This window comes from Astatotilapia calliptera, chromosome 20 (genome assembly GCF_900246225.1).
Source record: "Astatotilapia calliptera chromosome 20, fAstCal1.2, whole genome shotgun sequence".
Taxonomy (NCBI): domain Eukaryota; kingdom Metazoa; phylum Chordata; class Actinopteri; order Cichliformes; family Cichlidae; genus Astatotilapia; species Astatotilapia calliptera.
The window spans coordinates 7,675,734-7,699,926 of record NC_039321.1 but is presented as its reverse complement, the minus strand read 5'-3'; the positions used below and the strand labels follow the sequence as shown (position 1 = coordinate 7,699,926).

General features: G+C 40.8%; 1 protein-coding gene across 3 annotated transcripts in view; it reads left to right on the top strand.

Annotated features, from left to right (window-relative positions):
- The first annotated feature begins 632 nt into the window (after positions 1-632).
- The window catches only part of plxna2 (plexin A2), a 160,804-nt gene continuing 137,243 nt past the window's right edge, over positions 633-24,193 (top strand). The window contains exon 1 of one of the 3 annotated variants that reach the window (XM_026153904.1): positions 633-726. The gene's annotated coding sequence lies outside the window, so the exon portion shown is untranslated. Of the gene's footprint in view, positions 727-1,030; positions 1,765-7,119; positions 7,437-24,193 lie in introns of those variants that run through there. The other 2 variants (XM_026153903.1, XM_026153905.1) reach the window with 2 other exon arrangements.

Sequence of the window (24,193 nt, the reverse complement as noted above, 5' to 3'; positions counted from 1 at the left end):
GTTTTTTAGCTTAATAAACTCAAATACAGTAGCTTTTCTACTGGTAACTACAGCATTGCCCAGTGACCCACTCAGTGCCACATGCAAAGAGCATTAAAAGTATCACTGATCAAAGCATTTAGGGGAAAATGCTAATATGTCATGTCAAAGATTCTTGAATGTCTTCAAACTAAATAGAACATAGCTGATACTGAAGTCTAAAACACTAGAAACATTTTTTCTAGAGCTAAAAACCACACACACGCACACAACCAAACTAATCAAAACAGACACTGCAGCAGAAAGAGGAGACAAAGCATGGGCATCTGGCAACATACCATAACTTCAAGGCGATTTGTCACTAATATCACGCATTTTAGGAAAAGATTTAAGGATTAGAAAACGCTTTGTTTTTTGTGAGTATCATTTCCAAACTTGGAACACTCCATAACTGCTCAGATCAGCTGTTGAGTGGGGCAATAAATACACAGATGAAGAGAAAATAAACCCAAAAAGAAATAATGATTCTTTTTGTAAAATGTCATAAATGTAAAATGCCAAAAATATAAGAGATAGTGAGAGCGAGTGAGAGCGAGAGAGAGAGAGAGATAGCGAGAGAGATGGAGCGAGAAGTATGTTCACAGTTTAATCCATAGATGGCAGTACTCTAACAGAAACAGAGCTGGACGAGCACATGCCACCGACACCGGCTTCAGTGTGCTCTGCAAGGACAAAATGCTGTCATAGGTAAGATTTTTTTCTTTTTCATAATTGTGATACAAATATCTTATAGTTATATAGGCGATTCCTAAAAAGAAAACTACAACTAGACATTTGTTAAAAGAATTTTCCAAACTCTTAATCATGCTTAATACGCTACAGAACTTTAGTGTATATTTACTGAAGCATATTATTTTTATTGTTGTTATTTTTGGTAAAAATGTAATTTGGCAGGTGGGTAGATGGTGCTCTGCACATTTCTCTAACCCGCCGTGTTTGTGTTTGTATGTGTGTGTGATTAAATATTAACGTTTAAAATCTTTTACTTTTTATAACTCCACGTTTTGTACTAAAACTGGTGAATTATTAAATGGTAGCCGACGTAAATGTTTATTTCTTTTATGTATGATTAATGTTTGGGCGGAAACAGTTAACACCATAATGAGCGTGAGGAGTGTGAGGGGGCTGGGTCTAAAAGCGCAGTGTGCCAGCTACAGGCAGCATACACAGACTACTGTACATTGATGGAGCCGATTTCTATGAGTCCGGCAGAGCCCTGTGAGAAAGCCACGCTGCGGGTCTGAACCGATGCTGCGAAATCACAACGCCAGATGATGGCAACTCTGGCCACGGCTTGTACATAACCTTCATGTCCTACAGAGCAGCTCGGAGGACGGTGAATGCCAAACTGAAGGAATGTGCCGTTTCTGTGACATGGTCTGGTAAAGTAACAGGTCAGTTCAGATGGTGAAGGCTCTGCCACGAAGTTTACGCGCTGAATTCGGAATTACCGGCGACGACGAAGGTTTCAACTTCAATGAATGACGCCGTCCCTTCACAGGTTCCGTATGCGTACAGGCAGTATTTATAAATTGGAAGAAGTAGGCTACTGACTATTAAAACTATCCTGAAAGGGACAGTTTGACCTGCTCGAGCATTTGGAAACATTTCTTACCCGCTTTGGAACTGAAGCGAGTCCAGCGCATCAGTTAAAGCCCAGAAGACAGCAGCAGCATTGGAGGGAACAGGATAGGGATAACCGGGAGATTCACTTTAAATGAAGAGGTGAGTGATGATCAGCACGCTCGTTAAGGCTAAATCAGTCTTACCGGGCACAAATATTTGCGTAAATCCCCTATGACTGTCAGCCACTCTGTTCCTCAAAGAGCTAATATCCGACACTGCGGAGAGTCAACTGTGGAGAGGCATTTTTCATCTCAGGCTGCAGGCTGTGTGCAGTGCTGGGGTACATTGTATCGTTGCCACTGCTCCCACTAGAATGACAAGGTGGCATTGTAAATACCGTGCGGGGTTTATGCATTTAAAAGCACTGCAGTTAGATCAACAAAAGGCTTTACGCACAGTCGTTGGTCTGTAATCTTTTACATTAATGCCATTTACTCTCCTTCTTTCCCCTATTCATTAGAATTTGGTTGCCTCACAGTACATAAGAATTACTGGATTACAGTAGGTTTTACTGAGGTGATACATCATAAGGTTAGCATCATTCTTGCTTGTTAGTTTCTTCTGATTGTGTAAGTATATAATGAACTTACTTGACCAGAGGAGTTATTTTTAGAGTGCTTATAATGCGTTGCTTGCAGTCATCACAGAGCTTGGCTTTCTAATAATTTTGATTTGTTGGCCTTGTTGGCGTCTCACAATTACACATGCATGGTCTTCCACACAGTATCCTCAGGAAATAGCCTTTGTGTGTTAACAAAAAATCAAAATTTGCTTTTGACTACACATAGTTATTACTTTTGATATACTGGCAGGTAACAGGTTACAGATCTGGATCCTTGCCTTTCTGCAACAAGTGATCTATGAATTTAAAGTCAGAATGACTTGGAGATTGTTAAATATCTCACTTCAAAATGACTTTGTCTCACAACGTGACATTATGCAAATTTTGCCACTTTTGTTGCCTCATTCTCAAGTGGCAAAATCAAAAACCTAAACTATAACACTGAAAACAACAACAACGTAATGTAATAGTGCCAGCTGGCAACAATTTAGTATTCCAGGTTGACTTCAGACCTCGTCTGTCCAGATCAGCAGATGCACCTACAAATCTTCCTTCCCTGTCTGACTGCCAGTTCACCAGCAAGCACCCATGACAATGACTCTAAAGAAAATAAATGTTGTCTTAAGTAGAAAATTGCCTTACATTTGCATGAAAATGACTTACATCTGCTACGGCTGATGGGTAGCATATTAATCCCTCGGCTTGTGCAATCAAAACCCCTTCCTTCTTGGTGCAATCAGGTTTTTTTTGCATCTGAAGCGTGACCCATTCAGATAATTATTTTAATATCCATCTCAAAATGAAACAGTAGTTTGACCCCAAAGCAACCACCAGGGTGGAAATTGCTGCCTTTGGAAGAACAAACCAGCACTCAGCATTGGTTTGATTATCACATTCTGATTATATTCACCCAATTAACTCCAATCTAATGAAGAAAAAGGAGACATTCTGTAATATTGTGGTGCTTTCATTATCCGATTGACCAGCCAGCAGCTGCTATATGACTATGCAATTTTGTATTTTAGTTCAACTTTATTTTTTATCATTTATGAATCTTCTGTAACCCATGTCTGTATTACTGTTAGTTAAAAACATTTCTGCTGTTCATCATGTGAAATATTTCTGAGAGCATAGAATTTCAGTTCATTTGTTCCCCTTTCAAATAATGGAGGATATAAGCAGAAATGGTAAGAATTCTGCTCAATGAATTGCTTTCAAGTGAAGTCTTTGAACTCATGCCGTTCAAGAACGCCTTTTGAGAACCAAAACATCACACATCCATCCAATCAATAAGGTTAACCTCACCAAGCTGGAGAGAAATTGCTTTGACTGGACAAAGTTAGATCAAGCTTTGTTGATGCTTCTCTGCCGCTGCTTCCCCACTTTACCTCTTTATAAGGGGCTATTTTGATTAGATATTTAGTGTCGCTGTGTAATCAGCAGTGCATTCTGGAATGATTTGCATAGGTCTGTACTTTACTTCTAGATTTCCCCAGGGAATGTTTCAATCTCTCATTCTTTAATAGTGTAGTCTGAGCAGCGTACAGCATAGATGCATTTTTGTTTGAATTATTCTGGATATTGTCTTCATGCCAAACATATTTTGGAATTTCATTTGCTTTGTTTAAATGAATGACCAATATCAGTTTCTTAAGAGAAGCTGGTCCTCTAATGTGCTCTGCCTTGTTTGAAGAGAGTCTAAGGCATCATAATCTCCTGGACAAGGCTGCCTGTCGCTACAGCTACCGCTGCCACCATCAGCATCCATCAGTATCTGCGACAAACTCTTGCTGGCTCAAGAGCGTCCTCTGTTGATGAAGAGCAAAGAGTCTAAACAAGGAGCTGAGTTAATTATTTGGCTATAATGTGAACACACAACCCCTCTCCGGTCGAGTCCTTTTACTTGGACTCTTTAGCAGCCGTGCTGATACTCAGAGCAGTTTTTTAAAAGCACAATTTGCTGCTGAATGAGTTGTTGCTGCTTTTCTCACCACCAGCATTCACACAGCATGCCGCTTGCTCCTCTTTGGATTCCCCCCTTAAGGCAGCCAGACTCGCCACAATTTAGCTTGAGAGATTTTGACAAGTCGCTACGCATGCAGGCAGAATCCTTGACCTATTTCTTAATGAGTGAATACTGCAAATGTGCTCAGCGGCTGTGTATTCCGAACACCCCCCCCACCCCAAGCTTACAACAACCCCCACTATCCCAACTGTCTTTTGGTTTCACACATACATAAACACTTGAACACATGCTGATAACGGTGCTTTTGTGGGTTCACCGACTCATTCTCTTATAGATATAGGTCCTCTCTTTCCTATCTGATAGAGTGTACAAATACTGAGTGTTTGTTTTAATGCAATTGGCCTCCTGTCTTCCCTCACTGTGGGCTGTTTATCTGAACCTCTCAACTGTCCAGCTGTCACAACAGAGATCTCAATCTACTTGACCCACACACGCTCCGCTCACTCAGCCTTGCTATGCACATGCTTGTGTCTGGAATCTGTATTTATGTTGAGTGTGTGTGTCTGTGTCTGTGAGCGAGAGAAACAGAACTGACATAAGAGAGATCTGGATCTTTGGTGATAATGATCAAGTGGAGCCAGGGAGAACATTTAGTCTGTGATGAGTTTGGTTGGCTTCAGTGAAAAGCAGAAGATCACAACCACTACTCTGCTCAATTTATATCTTCCGTGCTTGCTCTCTCCCCTCTGGATACTGATTGTAAAAAGTTTTTTTTAAAACTGATCTCTGATGAGTCTTGCATCAGATTCCAAGTAGAGAGAGTTTCTTTAGGTGATGATTATCCTATCAAACGTTTGTACAACGGCTTATATGTTAAATTAGGAGTGAAAGTCTGGAGCTCTGCTTGTGGATTACACCACAAGAAACTTTTGATTCTCAGATATTGGTGAGGCATCATTATGAAGTGTTTTTTCAATTTCTTAGTGCAGAAAGAGCTATTCAACACTCTGTACCCATTAAAAAAAAAACCTGTTATCCAATACTCAATCCGTTGTTCTGCTTTCTGTGTTTTTATATCCTCATTTAAAGAAGTTCCCCTGATATTTTGAACCTATAGATGCCAGGGAAGATACAGGACAGAATTACTCTTTGATAATTTCCACACAATGGCAGATGTTTGAAAACACCACAGGGCTACATTTAATGGTCTAGTCATGCTGCTGTAGCCGTTTTCATCATCTTGAGTAGTTGTGCTTGTTGCCTTCAGTGACTTATTGAATCGTTGAAACCATTTTAAATTGATGACTACAGGCCACTACATTGTTAAGTAGCAGCTTGCTCAGTATGAACAACACATAGCACAGAGTGCAAAAATCAATGCCACTTTGCATTTCATTTTTCATCATATACAGTGAGTACTTGAAAGAAAAAAGCCACCTTTTCTGCTGTAGCAGTTACCGTGCTGGGACTTTTATTCTCTGTAACTCTGTGATAAGCCTGTTGAGAGAGTTTGTTTCCCCATATCTGTCAAGCTGTAGGCTTTTTTTTTCCCCCAACAAGATATAGGCTGTGTGTGTGTGTCTCCAGCTTCCAGACAGGCTCCAGCCGGTCTCATCAGAGGACCAAGAGGGAATGGTTAACAGTCATCCCTCTGCCGTGCAGCCGTGGCCAGTCCAGATCCTGCTCTCCCTATTGATGGTGGCAAGTTTAGCAGTGAACCCCAATGCACACTCTGCTGTCCCAAAGCTTGCCAGCTTGCTGAAACAAAGCCTTTTGTAGGGCCACTAAATCCAACAGATGGAGAAATGGACAGTAAATGAAAGTAGAGGGAAAGGGGAATAAAGGAATTTAGTGGAGCATGTTTGTGGGTAGGCATTTAGGCTGCTCCTTTGGGAAGCCTAACACTCTTACAATGCAATACTGGCAGAACTTAACTGTTCTCTCCTTGACATGCTGCAGCAGCAGCAGCTTTGGGCCTCTATGTGAGAGGAGAAGGCAGTCTGCTCACGAATGCTCTCCAGGGCCTGGGAAGCCTTTATTAAGATGTTAATAGAACTGACTTCATGACACATTTCCATGGGACAGGATCCCTTGCTTCTGCCATTCTTTAGTGCCTCAATCTGCCTGCCACAATCATCAGTCTCTCTCCTTCACACAACAGCCTGTTTAGGCATTCAGCCCCATTTCCACATTCCCCTGCCCAGGCACTCTCACTTTATCTGATCTCTGCTGTCACAAACCATCCTATATTTACCACGTGTAACAAAATTACGCGATGCCAGTGATAAGGGCAGGAATCATGGCATAGGTACCCGCAGAATAACAAGTCTGGCTGTTTGTTTGTCACTGATCTTCTCACCGGCTGGAAGTCAGACTGTCACCCCAGCAAGCCATCAAGGCTTTTATGATTTTTATTTCTCCAACCACAGTTTTCCAGATCACTAACTATATTCTTCCTCCTCGTTCGCTTTAGTCCTCAAACTGCTTCCAAGGTTGCCTATGAAGCTACAGCAGCTACAAAACAAGAGACAAGAGAGACCTCAAGCTTTACATCCAAATACCTTGACTGACTTCATTTTCATGAAAGGCACTGAATGCATTGTCTCTACCATTTTCTCCTTTCACATGTATTTGAATATAAGTCAGTTTAGCCTGGCACCATCAATAATCAATTAGCTGGTGTCAAGGGAGGATGTGCGTTTTTGTTTGGTGGAAAACTCAACAATAAGTGAGCAACAAAAGGAGAGGCAGGGTGGGAGGGGGCTTCTGTTAGGCGCCAAGGGGCAGCTGTCAGGAGCAGATGACTGTGTGTGTGTGTGTGTGTGTCATATGTTCACAGATCCATGTGTTTGTGTCCATTTTAATTTATTTTAGTTTGACTGTGTGGCACTTTGTGTGTGTGTGTGTGTGTGTGTGTGTGTGGGTCTGTGGGTCTGTGTGTGGGTCTGTGGGTCTGTGTGCATGTTCAAGACGATATACCAGGGTAGGCAGTAAGGGTAACAACATGCTGCGCTGCCCACACTGCCCCCTGGTGATGAGGATGCCCCTGCCTGCCACTGTTACCATGGTTACTACAGGAAAAGGGGTGCAGACATTACTTGTCTAGTCTGCTCATGTGCTATAGGGGAGTCCGGCCAATGGCAGCTTTGTCCCTCCCATATAAACTGAGGCCAATTACAACTAGAACCGCTTTCAACTCAAAGGGGCTGTTATGGCCATTACCCCTTACAACTGTCAAACAATGTAAGTATTTGCTCTGGAATTGTAAAATGAAGAAAATCTGTGAATTTACGTGCACTTAATTTTCTCTGTAGTTAGTGTATTGACTGAAAAAATGTTAGCATCGAACAAAAGCTAAAATTCCCTCATTGGGCTCCAACACTCAGTGACATGTTGGTGCTTGCACTTGTGCTGTCTTGTTACTATTTTGCACTCAGCTGTGGCCTTATCTGGGTTGATATCTTCTCTCAGTATGAGGCAGGATCTTTGAGTCATCCTCATCCTTCAATAGAAAGAAAACAGAAGAAAAAAGGGGAAATAAGGCCTTCTAAAGTTGTTCCTGAGTTAGATCGCAAACAGAAACTGTCTGGAAAAGTCCTCCCCCTTCCTCTGCTATCTTGTTCCTTCTGTTGCGTGCACACACATCTTCCTGATTAGCTTTTTCCACTGTCGTCGACCAAAGTAAATTGTGCTAAATTGATGATGAAAGACCTTGAAACTCCCACAACTTCAAAACACAGAATCTGCCCCACTGTGGCTTCTTATTTCCTTGCAATTTTGATAGAGGCAAAAAGGAAAACAATTAATGAGTTGGCTTCTACTTGCAAAACTTCACATGTAATTTTAATTTTTTTTTTCTTTTCTTTCTTACTTGAATGCTTGATCAGTTTCTGAAGGTACAGGAAGAAAGATCCTGGATGCATGATAAAAAAAAACAGTCTGGACTAGAGTTTGTGCCGCCAGTCTGTAGACTGCAGACTCTTTACTTTGGCCCAAGGTGATTTATAGTGTCCACGCCAGAGGAAATGAATACTCCTCTGGGATAACATTTATGTTTATGCATGAATCCGTGACTCTGATCCACACACTGAAACCAGCAGGAGAAAAGGGATGAAAGGTACTTAAAAAAGGGAGGCAGCTTGTCATGAAGCCCACACAAAGTCTGTGAGGACATGTCGTTACTTTCCCAACTTGCTGTGACCCAAACCATTAATAACACTTTATGAATGTAATTGCTTTTGTTGTTGATTTTTCACCTCTGCCCAACCTTTTAGATTACAGCTCAGCACACCATAAGCATAGGGCTTTGTGAAATGTGTGGGATACTGAGGAAGCAAAAACCTCTTCCTTTTTCTTTTTTTTTTTTTAGCAGTGACTTTTAGGGGAATGTGTCGTGTCAAAATGAATCAGCAAAAGTTATCACTGTGAATCACACTGTACAGTGTTTATATTAACAAGGTGAATCTATAATGGGAATGTTGGATGTTGTTGTTCCACCACCCTTACTTCCTAGTGCCCTTTGCTATCAAAGAGGAACGCTGCATGAACTCAGCAGGAGCTCACCCAGACAGGCATGTTTTTCTTCCTCTGTCATAACCAATGATATATGAAAGATGACAGCAATATCTTCTTGTTACCTACAAAGAAAATTATTATCATGTGATGTGATGCCATGCTAAACACATAATCAAAATTCATCACATTTTCGACCATCAGCTGCAACACAAGTTGTGGGCGTTTGGCCTCATTTACTAGCAGTTTATAATTACCTCTACCACTACTGCTACTATTGCTGTTGTTGTTGCCTTTTGGACATTTACAGTTTTCCAAAACAACACAGGCCACAAACTGGCCTTACATAGCCTGTTAAGAAAACAAAATACTTCATGGAAAGGTTTAGCTTTAACCTTTTTATTTAAAAATATTTCAGTGTTCTATGTCTCATCTTAGCTTAAACTATCTCATCTTTAATTAAAAACGACTTCTGTCTTTTCTAATACGATCACTGAGTCTAAATTCTTGGCACGTTTCCACTGATACTGAAGTATCTGGATTTTTTTTAAGTTAAGTCTCTCAGCTCAAGAGTTTCTCATTTCGAGCTGACAGATCGCGTATTCCTTTTCCTCCACCTGTTTTTCTTGTAGCCTTGTAGATTAACTGTTTTTAGCCTCATAGTTTTAAAAAAAAAAAATATAAATATATATTCATTTTGACATCCAAATAGTTTTCTTTGTTTTGAGCCACAGTGAATGTGTCAGGGGATATTCTGAAACTTATTTCACTTTCAACAAGATTTTCATCACTCTGGTGGAAACACTTGGAGAGGCGCGCCTTTTCTGGCTTCCTCCTCGGACACTATTGTTTCCATCAGAGTTTGTCATGCCTTAGTGGTGCAGGCTTGTCTCCTACAACATCATCACCACTTTCTCTGCTTCACTTGGAGTGAAGCGGGCTCAGCTGTATGCAGATTGCCCAAGCCTGCTGGGATAGAAAAAGTTACTGGCATATTTATTGTGGTAACAACAAAATAAACCTGTGCATATGTTTCAAAAATTCAACAGTAATTTTGCATACATTACTTTTTTTTTTTTTTTGTGCAGGGCAAGAATGTAATGTTTAAGGAGAATGAAACAAGATATGAGACAATTATTCAGATTGTGACAACCAAACCTTTTGCCGTGGACCGTTTGAAATCCCTGTGTTGTCCATGAAGATGTTGATTAAACATGACTGCTCTGAAACATCTTACTGCCTAAGGGAGGCAAAGTGGAAGAAGGGAGGTGAGTAAGCAGAGAGAGTGAGAAAACTGAGGATTGACTGGGCAGGTTTGTACTTGAAAGCAATGAATGAGCATCCTTTCTTGTCTTAATCTGCTCCAGTTAGGGAATTATGCTATAGAAGTTAATACATTATCCACACAGAAGGTGCATTCAAAGGATATTTGACACGTTATTGCCACTACAGGCCCAGTTTTACTAGACACATCTTTATTTCCTCATTCATCTTGCAGTAAGAGCTAGAGTAAAGCTGGGAATTAGAAATATTTTTCTCTCTGCAGAAGGCATCTCTGAGCGTGTAAGTACAATGTTTACCGTTAAGTACTTTACACAAGCCGCGTTGCCTTTGCTGCCGCAAGTCCTCCCCCACATTTCTCAGAAAACATGTTCAACCTGACAGGGGTGAATAGGTGAGGTGGATTTGCATTTATTTACAAAGTATGCACAATGTTTCAGGCATATTTTTGTGCACATACTGTTGAATGAAAAATAATTTGCTTTTGCATGACTTTAAGTCCCCCAAAGAGTGTCCTTATTCAGCATTTTTTTTTTTTTTTTTAAACAGAAGTAGAGTAATTTATTTTTTAGCTACACACTGAAAGTGTCCATGTTTTATTTGTTCTGGGGATTTACATAATGCAGTATCATATCCTCTGTGTCCACTCTCCACTCATCTGTCTGCCTCTTCTCTTCACCTTCCTTTCCTGTGAAAGGGAGAAGCTGCAAAGGTGGGTGGAGGCATGCCAGAGGGTACTGGCATATGGCTGGGAAATCGTAGCGCATTTTTGCATTCACCTGTGTTTTGGGACCATGGCCTGCATTCTGCTTTGCATCGTCAAACCAAAAGGAAAATTACAAAATGGAAAACAGGAACGGGCTACTGGGCATTATGTTACTGTTGAATAGAGTGAGAATGTGCATACGTATACTTTCCATCATTTCAGGGCGCACAGACACGCTTATTTCGCTGCAGTGTGCACAGACATGGACTTGCCTGATAAAGGACCCCTTTGCTTTGTTTTTGTTGAGGCACAGTGTTTTGGGGTTGTGTTCAACAAAGCATTAGTAGCTTCAATGGCTTAAAGTCTAAAAAAAGCTAAAATGGGGTGTCTCTGCTTGCTTGGCTCCCTGTGGTGCAGAAAATGTACAGTAGCTCTGTGTCAATGTAAACAACTCCACCTGTGTTTGCATACTATTACTTGAAACAACCAGTTAGAAAAGGGAAAGCAAAGGAAGCAGAATGAAACTGCAGGCTGAAGACTAGCCAGAATGATTTCGCTGCAGGAGATATTGTTACGTTAATTTAGTGCAAAGCCTTTAAAACACAAGCTAAAAAAATGTGCTTCAAACATCATGCGTCTTCTTGTAATGTTTGACAATAAAGGGTGTTTCCCAGGAAGAGAAAGTGGTTGCAGAATGTAAATGCAGCTATACTGAACATAACCAACAGTGAGATGTCATTTATGAGTTTGCTCTGCACTTGATGCTGTTACTAAGACTTCATCTTGTTGAGATTTTCTGACTCGGATCATGATTTTAGATTTGTGTCTTGGATGCATGTGATCAACCTCTATAAACACAGAATCAGAGCTTCTTAATTGAAAAACTGGCGTATTGCTCCTGTTTGTCAGCACCTTGATCGTGACTCATCAAGGTCACAGGGTCACACTTAATTCTCAAAGGGTTCCCAGTACCAGTGAAATGCAGCATTCCCAGCCTCTTTTATAAAACAAAGGAAGAAACGGGGAGGTCTGGGATTTTTGCTTGTGATACCGAGTCAGACAGGAAGAGAAGAGGAAGCTGGAAGGGAGTGACGGAACCGGAAGACAAGGCTGTTTTCGTAGGAGTGAAGGGCACCATTTGCCAGAGAGAGGTATAAAAAAAACAAACCCACTGAGAACATTTGCACTGGGCTAGTTAAGGAAAACTGAAGACCTGGGATCAGCTGACTAACCATGCTCTGGTGATCTCACCGGATCTGCATCTACATCCTTGTAGATGATGTAGGTGTGTGTTGAAGTGTAATACTCCAGACTAATGGGAAAACACACTCTTTCTTAGTGGGTCCTAGGCAGACTGAAACAGCAGTGAACCAACCACCAAGTGTCCTAATTAGCCCACTTCAGCATGTTATTCTGCCCCAGCTGCTCCTATTTATGTTACTGATGAAATGCTGAATGGGGCTTTTTCCCCCCCCCTTGGTTACATTTTCTCGAGGGTAGCAAATAGTCGATTTTTATCGTTTTTCTCTTTCCTGTTATTGCAGTTTTTTGCTGGAGTATGATTATATGTTTTCTCTACTGCTGATGTAGTTTATGGGAAGCAGCACCAGCAGGGCTGTTTTGTTTGGCTAAAAAGGGTGGCTGCTAAGTACTCAATCCAGTGTTTTGCCTCCCCATATCCCCCAACTAAGAAATGACAGAATCTGGTGATAGAGAGAAATACTCTGTTTGCCCACTGCTGTGTTTATGGTGACTCCATTGTGGGCTTTAGTTTCATCATATATTCTGCAATAGCACACTAATCATTGAAAGAGTTCAGTGAGATTTATCTGTTGAATGCAGCGAGCTGGCCTACTTGTTGAAACTTCATTTTACTGCTCTACTAAACCTGCAGACTATGATCACATTTAAAGTAGTGAAGCCACAGCATTTCTCCCTGAGCTTCATCATCTATGTGTGCGGCCTAAAGAAAGAGTTACTGAGGGAGAAGCTGCCACAGAGGAATTCAGAGTCTTGGTTTGGCATTGGTCATAGTGACCAAGTTAGGAAAGCTCGTTTCTTTGATTTATGTTCATTTATTATTCCTCTGTCTGTTTTTGAGTCGTGTCTTTGTTTCTCTTGGTCTTTCCTTTCACGCTCTCCTCTGTTTATTGCACTTTTCTTTTTTGACTTTCTGTCTTTATGTCTCTGCATCTTGCAATCTGGGATCCGGTCCCTGCTTACTTTACGCCCTTAACAAGGAGACAGATGGTAATTTTAATCATCGTTCTAGCAGAGATTAGTCTTTGATCAATTTTAATGCTCAGAATACAACCGCTACATTTAGCTTGAGAAAGGGGGAGGCTGGGCTTGTAAAAGTGATTTGGTGACTAAGGAAAGGCAGAATACTCCAAGATAAGTCCTCTATCCAAGTATTTCTCATGCCCAACATTTTACATGCAGTCAAAGCGTTGTTAGAATTACAGTCTAGTTAATACTTCAGCTGGATTTGGGAAATTCGTTCTCTGATTTTTTTTTTTTTTTTTTTTTTTTTTTGTATTTTTGTTTGTTGTAATACCCCGTTGAGACCTACTTCTGTACATGCAAGTATATGCGATTACTTCTACGCTATGCCTTCCAGAGATCCAAGCCTCTTTGCTCTTTGGGTGACTATATCAAGATGTCGTACAAGAACACTACTGACAGACGGTTATATAAGGCTGGGTGGCCACATATAAAATATGGTCTCTGGTGTCTGCCTGAAGAATACAGATGGCCTGCCTGTCTACATGTTATATCTGCAGCAAGAGCAGGGAGAGAGACTCGGGAGTCTCTGGCCTGTGAAAATGAGTGTGAAGCACTTATTCCCAGAATGGCTATAGTAGCTCTTCATACAGCTCTGACACACTCAGAGCAGCTCTGTAGTCACAGATCGTGTACATTATAGGCATTTCACACACATGCTTTGCTTGTAAATAATATTGGTGTGTAGTTATTGTGGTTACATCAGTCAATTATATTGACATTTAGGCTGTTTACATTTCCGTAGTTCATCAAAAAGAGCAATACCCAGCCCAGAGCTGACGCAGCAGCAGAGTGGACCAAGCAACAAGCAAGCTAGCCAAGTGAAGTCTCTAGATCTTTACTATTCCCTGGTCGTTTGTGTCCGTGGCGCCGCTTTCAACCTGGCGAGTATTGGATCTCTTTACTGATCCCTGTACTTCATCACAGTGCGTATGCTGATGCTTGGAAAAATTGATCTAAGCGGCCTGGAAGATGTGTACTATATGCCTAATACACAGATTATGAAATGCTTTTCAGTGATCAAAATAAGAACTTGGTCAATAGCCTGATGACTTTTGAAAGAAAATGGTTAATTAGTCTTTTTGTGGCAGCGAAACAAAAAATAATTATTGAAAGAAAATATAATTGTTTGAAAGTGCTTCAGCCAGTCAACACATGAGTAAATGGAGCTTTTTACATCCCAACACTCTGTGTAACGCAGCTTGTAGGACTCTTCCTTTATCTCTCCAGTATATGGAAATTGTCTTTTAGCTCCACTCGTATGCTTCAGCTGTGGCTGTATGAGACACTAAAAGATAACATTCCCATATTAAAGCAAAGTCCTCATAAGGAGGTTGGCATGGGTGGGGCAGGATATTTTCAAGAGACCCTGGTTCATTTCACATTTGGTCCGTTTTGTTTTGCACTATTTTTTTTTTCTCCCTTGCCTTGCTTTTTAAAAGAAAACCTTACTAACATTAGGATTAGGAAACATTCATGGTACCGGTTCAAACACACTCCTTCGAAAGTAACCCTTCTTGTTGACAAATGACAAGTTGGAAGTGACCCCTCAGTATCAGGTATGTGATACCTTGTCCATCAAAGTAGACAGACAAGGTTATCACATACAGTAAGTGGCATCTTGTGTGTAAGGACGTTTCGCCATCAGTTTTGACAGACACCATGAAAGTGGGCTGAATGAGCAGAATATTAATAATCTAAGTTTATGTATCTGCATCGCAGGTATAAGGACTACAGAATCAATGGAACATACAGCCACTAGTTAATATTGCCAATAGCAGTTAACAAGACAAATAGCAGCAGATACCAGAAACCAATATTTTCACCATTTCTAAACTGCAGCACAAATCTGCAGTATGCTCTACTAAAAAAGTGTTTTGGCTTATATCTGTTAGATTATACATCTGTGATCAGCCAGTATCGTTAGTCAACGCTGACTGTTGTGCAGGCAGCATTCTTATCAGATTTGCTTGTACTTCAGCTGCATCATGTTTTATTTGTGTACTAGAGTTTTTCTAAATAAACATCTCATATGTTTAGCAAAGTTTATAACAATCTTTGTTCTGTGTGTGTTTATTTGAAAAGTGTTTGCCTTGGTGATATGCCTGCTAGATTCTCAGGACACTATCTGACAGGAAACCAGCAAGTGCTGATTTTCCACCGTATCCCAGCCAGAACTGCATCCTGTACGGGGCTCACATGGAACAGGCCGGAAGGCATGCGTGTGTGCTTCAGCACTGATCCAGCAATTCACTCAGTCAGTCATCTGGCTTGCTCTCTGTGCTCTGTCCCATCATATTCAGTCCTGTCCTGGCATAGCCTGGCAGCAGCTGCTGCACCCCTGAGGACGATCAGGTGGATTGTTATACGCCCACCATGCGCAAGACTGAGTTAATGCTTACTGCAGCACTCACTACTGCTTTATTATTCATATTCATTGCAAACCCTAGTTGGACTTGCATACAAATGTAGTGTAAGCTTTCCTGCGAGCTGTGGTCTGTAGTAGCAGTGTAACTTTGCTTTGCTTTGTACTGCACTTTACCCATTTGAGAAATGTTTGGAAAGCTTTCAAATCAGCCTTTGAAATTAAGCACTTCTTAATTGATTTAAAAGTAAAGATCTCCTAGTGGAGCAAAGTTTGCAGGTGGTTGCAGTTTTGTTGTGGGAACTGTGGCACATTTGGGTCCAATTCATCTCCTTTCTGCTCGCTTTATACCTGATGATTATTTTCAGTGTACAGACAGACAGTCACTACCTTTGTTTTTGTTTGTGGTCTGTTGTGCACAGTCTTGACAGTAACCAGGCCATTCTGCTTGCTCGGCATGTATCCTTCTGTGTGAATAAGCACCCAATTTCCTCACCACATGCTGTTATTGCCTCTCGTCCAAAGGGAGATTGGGCTAAGTAACTAACCACAGACTGATTTTGTGGTGTTTTATCACCCCTGATGAAATTAGAAGGGCCTTGACCAGGCTGAGGTAGAGAGAGAAACAGACTGAGAGAACAGGAGAGAGGTTGAACCCTGCTCAGCTGTGTGATAATGCATCTGTTTTATGTGTCCAAGCAAAGAGCTCTCGAAAATAGGCTTTAATGGTCCTTAGACAGTAGTGTGTATTCGAGAGGCACACAACATTATGCTTGTGGTCAAAGCCGATTGTGAATACAATGGGTAAAAGTTTCTTTTCATCCTGTAGGGGTTCACAAAAAATACCACAACATTAACTTAAGTTTGCTTTGATACTTTACTGGTCAAATGTTAATTAGATTACCAGACAAAAAATGAGTTACATATGTTTATAGGTTTTTTCATATGTTTCCATATTAAGGTCACAGGTTTTAAAGTCTTATTATCTTTGCCACTGTAAACAGAGACACTGTTTGCCTTTGGTCAAACTTCAGTGTTTATTCAGGTTTTATTGCAAAAAGGATTGGACTTTGTGAGGACAAAGCATGACTGCTATACTTCTGCACTCACTGTGGCAGGAAAGAAGAGTGGGTCATTAGGGTTAGGCGGTTTAACTTCTCACAAGTGCTGCCATTGCAAGGTAGCAGCCTTACGTTTGCGATAAGACAGTCCAGTGTGTTTGTACAGAACTGCGGCTGACCCTTTTAAGAGTTGGGGTTTGAGAGAACTGAGATCTGTGCTGAAGCTTAGAATGGAAGGAAAAAAAAAATCATAGACCCAGTGTGACAGCTGTAGGTTCATGCTTTCAGTGTGACAGCAAAAAACATTTCACTTTTGTAAGAAGAAGCATTTGTTTATACAGTCTTGCTGTGTTTGTTAAAATTTCCATGGAGGAGTGTGGCTAGCTGTAAACAGAATAGTCCCAAAGAAAGCTGTCTGCTGTCCTGGATAAGCACAAGGAATTAAATCAGCCGCATGCGCACTGACACAGACAGAACAACAACTCGTATAAACGCAGCATGTACACACTGCGGAAATGAGCAACTGAGTGACTCTTGTGTTTATTATCAGACAAAAAAAAATGACTCATAAAGTTCATGGAAGAGCGATGGGTGTTTATATGATTTTTTTGCATAATGTAGTTAGTTCCCTCCCCCCCCATTTTTGTCCTTCAATGCCGGTACTGTGCATCCTGCCAGCCAACTCTTCTGGCATTCAGAGCATTCACAGAAACTGAGGTCACATGCTCAACTGTTATTTTAATTGCACTGGGATATTATTGATTTTTAGCATTGATAGAGCTATATCTGGCACAGCAGTATAAATTTCTCTTACATCACAGATCACATTCTCACTGTTCTAAGTTACACCACAGCCCTGGTTGTTGGGCAATACTTGTCGCTATAATCAAAATTAAACCCACATACTACCTTATCTATAGCCTATCCTCTGTAAACCATGCAGGGATCCATAGTGACCATGTTTGTAGAGCAGTTCAACAGAAAAGTGTGTTTCCTGCTGAGTTTATAGTGCCTGGTTGTTAGCCAACCCAGAGTAGCCTCATCCTTTCAACCAGCGTGTGATTACAGAGCTCCAGGCTATATCATACAGTCCTTAGATGAAACGGTAGCAGTAGAAAATGAAGGGATTACTTTGACTGACAGGATGCACATCATTTTTTCCTCTCCTCCAAAATCTCTTGTATAACCATTCCTTCTCCCCCTCTGCATTTCCTGAATGAAATAACAGGTCTCGTCATGTAATGAGTAGATCTATTATACATTTAGACCAAAGAATAGTCCTGTGTAGATTTCACTCATCTTTGACCGTCTTTGACCTCCTCATTCCTTTCACTTTTTGATTGATCTTCCTGTAGCCTGAGTGTGCCAGCCATGTTGTGCCAATGTTCTCCAGATAATGGAGAGACCATGCCAACTTCTAGAGTTATGGCTGCCGTAGTCTCTAACAGCCTTGTCAACTAGCAGCAGTACTTGACATTCTTTGTCTTTTTCATACACCATCATTGATTCTATCCCTCTTTTGGGTTTCGGTTTCCCTCTGTCTCCTTCTTTCTTAGACCCTTTCAGCATTAGTCACCTTGACCACTGAGCCATGCCTTAGGACTATGATCCCAGTTGAACAAATGATGAAGCTGTGGATGGAGAAAATTCATATTACTACACATTATATGGAAGGTCTTCCTGCAGTGTTTCACACACATATGGAACATGTATGGAAGAAGTACTTAAATTCACACACATCTCCCCACTTGCAGATCAGTTTGCTGGTGTTTTACTGTGGATTTGGCATGATATTTTTTTGACAGAAGGTTCAGTCCATCGGTGCCTTATTCTGACTTGGCAGCTGCACACCAAAGGTCAGAGTCCATGCTTTGTTTAGCAGACTGCAGCTACAGGCAGATAACGCCTCTGCGGGGAAAGTCTGCTGATTTTTTTTTTTTCTTTTTTAAGTAAATCAACGCAAACCAGTACACATAGACACATGCTATGATGATGCAGCTGCTTGCATCCACACACGCAGTTTGCGCTGGAGTGTGGTATTGCTTGGTTTAATGTCATCTGTGTCTTTTTTGGTTCGGCTGCCTTTACCTCTCTTATGTTTGGTGCTACAGCACAGAGTTTATGCAATCTGATTTCACCAAGGCAAGACGAACTGAGCCTTTCATGCATTTCATTTCTACTCACAAGACGCGCAATTGCCCACTCGTTCAGACCAATGCCCCTTTAGCTGTCCTTTGCACCTGCTACCTGGCACACCAGCCAAGTTCTACATTTTGCCAAGTTCATTTGTCTGCTTCACCGACTCTTAAATTTGCATTGAGATTTGGCCACTATGAAGTTGCCTTAGATATGAGAAGAGCTATTGGTAGTTACGAGTTTCAAAATATTCGCTTTGCTGAACTGCCTAAATTCATAATGTCATGTAAGAGATCAGATGAATTGATTTTATTCAAATGCTTCTTTCTCTGCTCAGTTCACGATAACCTCTTGAAAGGACAAAATGCTACTGTTTTTACAGGTGTTCAAAATATTGTGAGCTGTGTGTTTGCAAATTTCCTTTCTTCAGTAATTCATAGGAAAGTGATTCAATTTCAGATACGCAAACCACTGAAACACACCCCATCTACTTTAACTTAAATGGATCTCTCCACATCTAGCTTCCATTATACTATTATACAGACTTTCAAAGTGCGAGGACAGCGCAGCATCCACCACGTGCGTCAAAAGTAGTTAAGGTCCTTCGGTTTGATAAAATGTGTATGATGTCAATCAAAAAAAGCCTGATTCAATTTCAATCTGTGTATGAGCTGAGGTAGATATCTGATCCTGTGGTCTCCCCTGACATCCTGCTTTGTTTGTTTTCTTTGCCCACTGAGGATTTGCTCTGCTCTCACTAAGGCCCTTTACAATTTAGATTTATGGAAATGCCTCCTAATAGAAATCTGCTCTCATCGGATGACAGACAGCAATGATGAGACGTACACCACATATGACTATGCTGGGATTGATTGAGAAGATCATGCCTCAGGATTCATCCTTCAAATGAACAAAAGCATGTAGAGCTTTGTTAGTTTTGTCAGTCAGAGCAGAATTGAGAGGGAAAAGGAGTAATTCATTTACATTGAAGCTGCCACTATGTATTTGTGTATCTTTCATTGTAGCTGTGGATACGTACGTGTCTAAGCTTGCATGAAAGTACAAGTTTAAATGTGTGCATGCCTGTGTGTTAGGAGAATGTAGCGGCTGTGGGAGCGGAAAAATATAATTAGAGTAGCAGTGACACTGTAATCTCTTTAGTAAATGTTACTGGTTTTAGCTGCAATACCAGTGTGTTAAGTTTGTGAAGTGGGAGTGGAACTGTGTAGAGACAGGGTTAAAGGGAAGGATTAGGTACACATGCCCTTGTTTGCACTGGGGAATAAGCGTCTATGCTAAGTCTTGACTATACCTGATGAAAAATGTTTTTATGTAAGTTTGTGGTGGGTTGTTCTAATCATTTTTATGTGTTTTCATTAAAATAATGCTAAAGCTGGGGCACGACTGTGACTGCTTTCAACAAATGCAGCTCATTGACAAGCAGTTCAAGGCCTCTCTGTACGCCTCTAAACTCAGATGCTCATGAGCAAGTGCACTGATATGGGTCACTAACAAAGATAGTGCTATTAAATACTGGATGCAAAGTGCTCTGTCAGAGTGCCCAGAGAGCTCATGCTTAATTGTGAGCAACTGTGCATTAATTTACTATGCATCGCTAAATTGCAGCTCTTTCAGCCATAGCTCAGAGCCTCACACATATCATGTCAAAAGACAAACAACAACTAAATGGCTTATAAAAAGGTCAAATTAAAACATTTACACAGTGATGGTTTTAATTTAGCAGCTCTGGACTATTTTTTATGTTATGAGGAAGGCTTTAATGACAGTAATTTCCTCCTGGTTATTAGGGTTTATCTTTATGGTGGAATTTTGAATCGTTACACAAGAAAATATTGGGAATAACCAACCACGTCCAACATCACAGCACAGGAAACCAGACAGAATTAAATGATAGTTACTGGAGGGCTTGTGGTTTCTGAGGGTGTTTTCCCTTTCTGTTGCTATTGGGTCGTAGCAGGAGAAAATGCTATGTTTCCTTGCAGTGGCTGGAAGGATGGATGACTGGAGAATAGTTTTCCTGGAAGCTGACAGATCGTAATGGCACTGGAACAGAGAAATTCATTTCCTATTGTCACAGAAGAATGTATGAATATAACTCCAGCTCAACAACATAAGATACTAACGAGGCCTCTCATTATTTCTTTTCCTGATAGCAGAAAAGAGAGAAGACTAATAGACAAACCTCTACTGCTAATACTTTTTATCGGTTCCTATAGAAGGAGATCTCCCTTTGGGGAATATAAAACTTTTTATTTTTACTGTCCAAATTGCCACATCCACTGAAAAGTTTACCAGGAAATGAATAAAAAAATCCAACATATTTTTAAACCCTTAACTGTACTTTTCCTAACTAGAAAGTTGAGGAAGGTTTGTTCCAAATTGTCTCTTTGATTCGAAGCATATCACTTTCACTTAAGCTTTCAAATTTCATGCTTTACATTAATCGTTGAGGGAATAACACATTAATCCAAGGCATGAAATTACAATCTCCCATTTCCTTTTTTTTTTTTTTTTTAATTCAACAACAATGGATTCAGCACCATAAATGGATTTGGTTTACATTCTTTATCTTCTGCAGTACAATTGCTGTAAATATGAATTTAACAGATGAAGCAAATTTGGCTAGAGTGTTAAGAAGCTTAGGATGTAGAGAGAATAAACTGGGGGAAAGCACAAAAGCAGAAGACCTGCTGCCTATTTGAGGGTGATGGAGCTTTAGGGCTGCTCCTGCTTCAAAGACAAATTCCTTCTCTCCTGTGCCATTTTGCTAGTTGCTGGACTACCCTCAGGCTGTTTCTTCCCAACCATCATTGAGGGCTTACTTAGCTCTCGTTTTGCATTTCGCCACTCCTTTATCCTTGTCCTGTACCTAATGTCGCTCTTTTGCATCTTTTTAAAGTGCTACAATCCAGCTCTTTTGGCCACAGTTGGCATTGTCACAGCATCATGCCCAGTGGCTGGGGAAATCACCAGCATTTCAGCAAGAGACCCACAACCAGTCACAGTGACAGTGCACATGCAGCCAGTGGGACCAGTTTGTTTAACAAGCACTCTGAAGCAGCCTGGCTGAGTGTGCCAACACAGTGTTTTGTGTGCCTGACTATTCATTATGAATGGGAAGTTTTGCAAAAACTGTCTTTTCTCCAAGCCATGATCACAGCTTGCGTTTGTGCGGGAACGTGAGTTCTCTTCCGTCTCTCTTGACATGAAGATTTTCTTTCTTTGCCTTCTACGTCTGCCAAAGAGACTGTCATATGAGTGTGAGTCTTAAAATGGAAATCTACTGAGAATGACCATAAAGAATTTTGTTTTGTTATATAATTTTTTTTCCATTTTATATTCTTATTTGACGCTGACAGTTTTGTCATCATGGCAGTCTATCATTCTTTCTGTGCCACGGCCACAATTGTGAAACATCTGCACACTGAATTTATTTCAGGAACAAGACTTTTTTGGTTCATCCGCTCACCCTATGTTTAAAAGACAAATAAAAAGTCGATTGTCATCCGTGCCTCAGCATTAATGGCAAAAATCTCATGTAGTGAAAGTCTGAATTTTTATTCAGAACTACTAGCTGCAAATGTGCCTATATTCTAGTTTACCTGTAATTCAATGTCAACATAGTCATGCCCTCTTCTTTTTCCAGGTCACTAGTTAACTATGTTTAAGTATGAATAATTTCTGGTTGCATTTATATGTTAATTTTCTTTTACTTAATTCTGACTTCTCACAAACAAAAGAAAGATATGGCTTTGAACTAAAGAGCACGCTGGGGGATCGAGTTTTGTTCGTATTCTTTTAAAGTCTTCAGCTGCATACTACTGTGGAGTGCTATGTCAAGTGCAACAAAGAGGTGGTCATGCAATCAGCTTGAACAAAGACTTCATTCCCTGTGTTATTGAAAGCAATATGAGGGGATAACCTTTTTGTGGAGGTTTTTATTTACACCATTCAGTCACTCTTTTTCTTTGCATGGGCAGCTGTTGCCACAACATAAGAGACTGATGCATAATTTTACTCCTGACAACTGAGGAAACGTAGGAAAAATAAAAAGTAGAAGGAGAAAAGATGGATGGCCTTAAAACATTGTATATACATACGATTAAAGCGTGGAGGTGGAGCGTAAGATCTAAAGGGCAAAAGGCTTTGGGGCTTGAGCGAAAAGCTAGCTCAGCAGGAAACTGATTATGCCACCAAAGGGATCCACTTTGCAAATCTACCATGTACAAACTCAAACAAAGGAGCATGGCAGCATGCAGGCAACTGAAAGTGAGGGTGGGGGTCTGACCCTTGCTGTTTTTTAGAGTCACTGGCACTTTTATGACCATGCTAATAAAGTGCTTTTGGGACAGCGCACCTCCCACGCCTCTGCCTGTGCACACACACCAAGAACAGGTTGACTGGGCTTTAGGACCTGTGTTTCTGGACACATAGATCAATATGCTTCCTTAGGGTTATATTTAAGATGGTGCTGTGTAGTATACTCGATCACAAGGAGTAGGGAGGGACCCTAAGATGGCCATTAACGGATTTGGATTGAGGTCTATGAAAGGGCTGACACGGCTCAAAGGGACCCCTAAATTACTGCTGCAAATCAAACCTGCCTTGAACACGTCACAATGTAAGCTGGCTATTCAGTATCTTCCCATACAATGTTCCCTCCCCTTTTCAGTCGCTTGTTAATTCAAGGTGCAGTTACTGATTATTCAGGCCACATCTTTTCACCCTTGATTCTCTGTGCCCTCGCTGCTGGAAATGCAAATCTGGAGCGTGACAAACGACGTAGGGCCGTCTCTGACACATTCAAGCCCCCGGCGTCCCCATGTCACTCCCCAGCTTACCACCTCCAGCGCCATAGTAATTACCCTTGTTGGATCGCTACGCCTAATCGTACTTGATTTTAGGATGCACTGCCATTCTCTCCACTTGTTAGCCCCTCACACTACTTGGTTCTGATAGAGTACACCGATAATACTTGGGGAATGAGACACACTCATACATACATCAGATGTTCTATTAGTTAATCTTTGCATGAGGATGTTTTGTATATATCTATTACAGTGGAGGGATTAATTATAGGCAGCACAAAAATCACCTTTAAATTAATCAGTTGTGATCTGAGCACACCAGTATTAGAGGAACTTGATTTATAAACAATGAATAAATAAATAAATTGTATAAAAGAATAATTAATAGATTCAGAGTCTATAAAAATGAGCCCCTTAAAGAGCAAGAGTAGGGGTGTGTGCAAGTGGCTTCCAATTTGTTCTCAGTTTGTTCCAGTAATGAGATCCAGGCCGTCTTTTCCAATGGATGAGATAATTAACTCCTGGGGACAGACTGCTTGGTTTTATAGCACATGGAGAGAGATCTTTACAGCCCAGGCAGAGCATGGTTGCATTAATTGTAGCGTGATACATTTTGACTAATATAGTATCTCAAAATGGGCAACTGATAGGGGATGTGTTTAAAGAAATCGTGAGGATGGGGTCAGTATAAAAATAAAAAGAAGAGAATGATGTTTTAAGGATAACAAAGCACACAACGTTAAGCTGTGTGCTAATGTTTGGCATGGTCTCTAATATTGAAGATGTGTTTTAGGTTTTCCTTTGTAGGTAAGCCCGATCATCTGGAG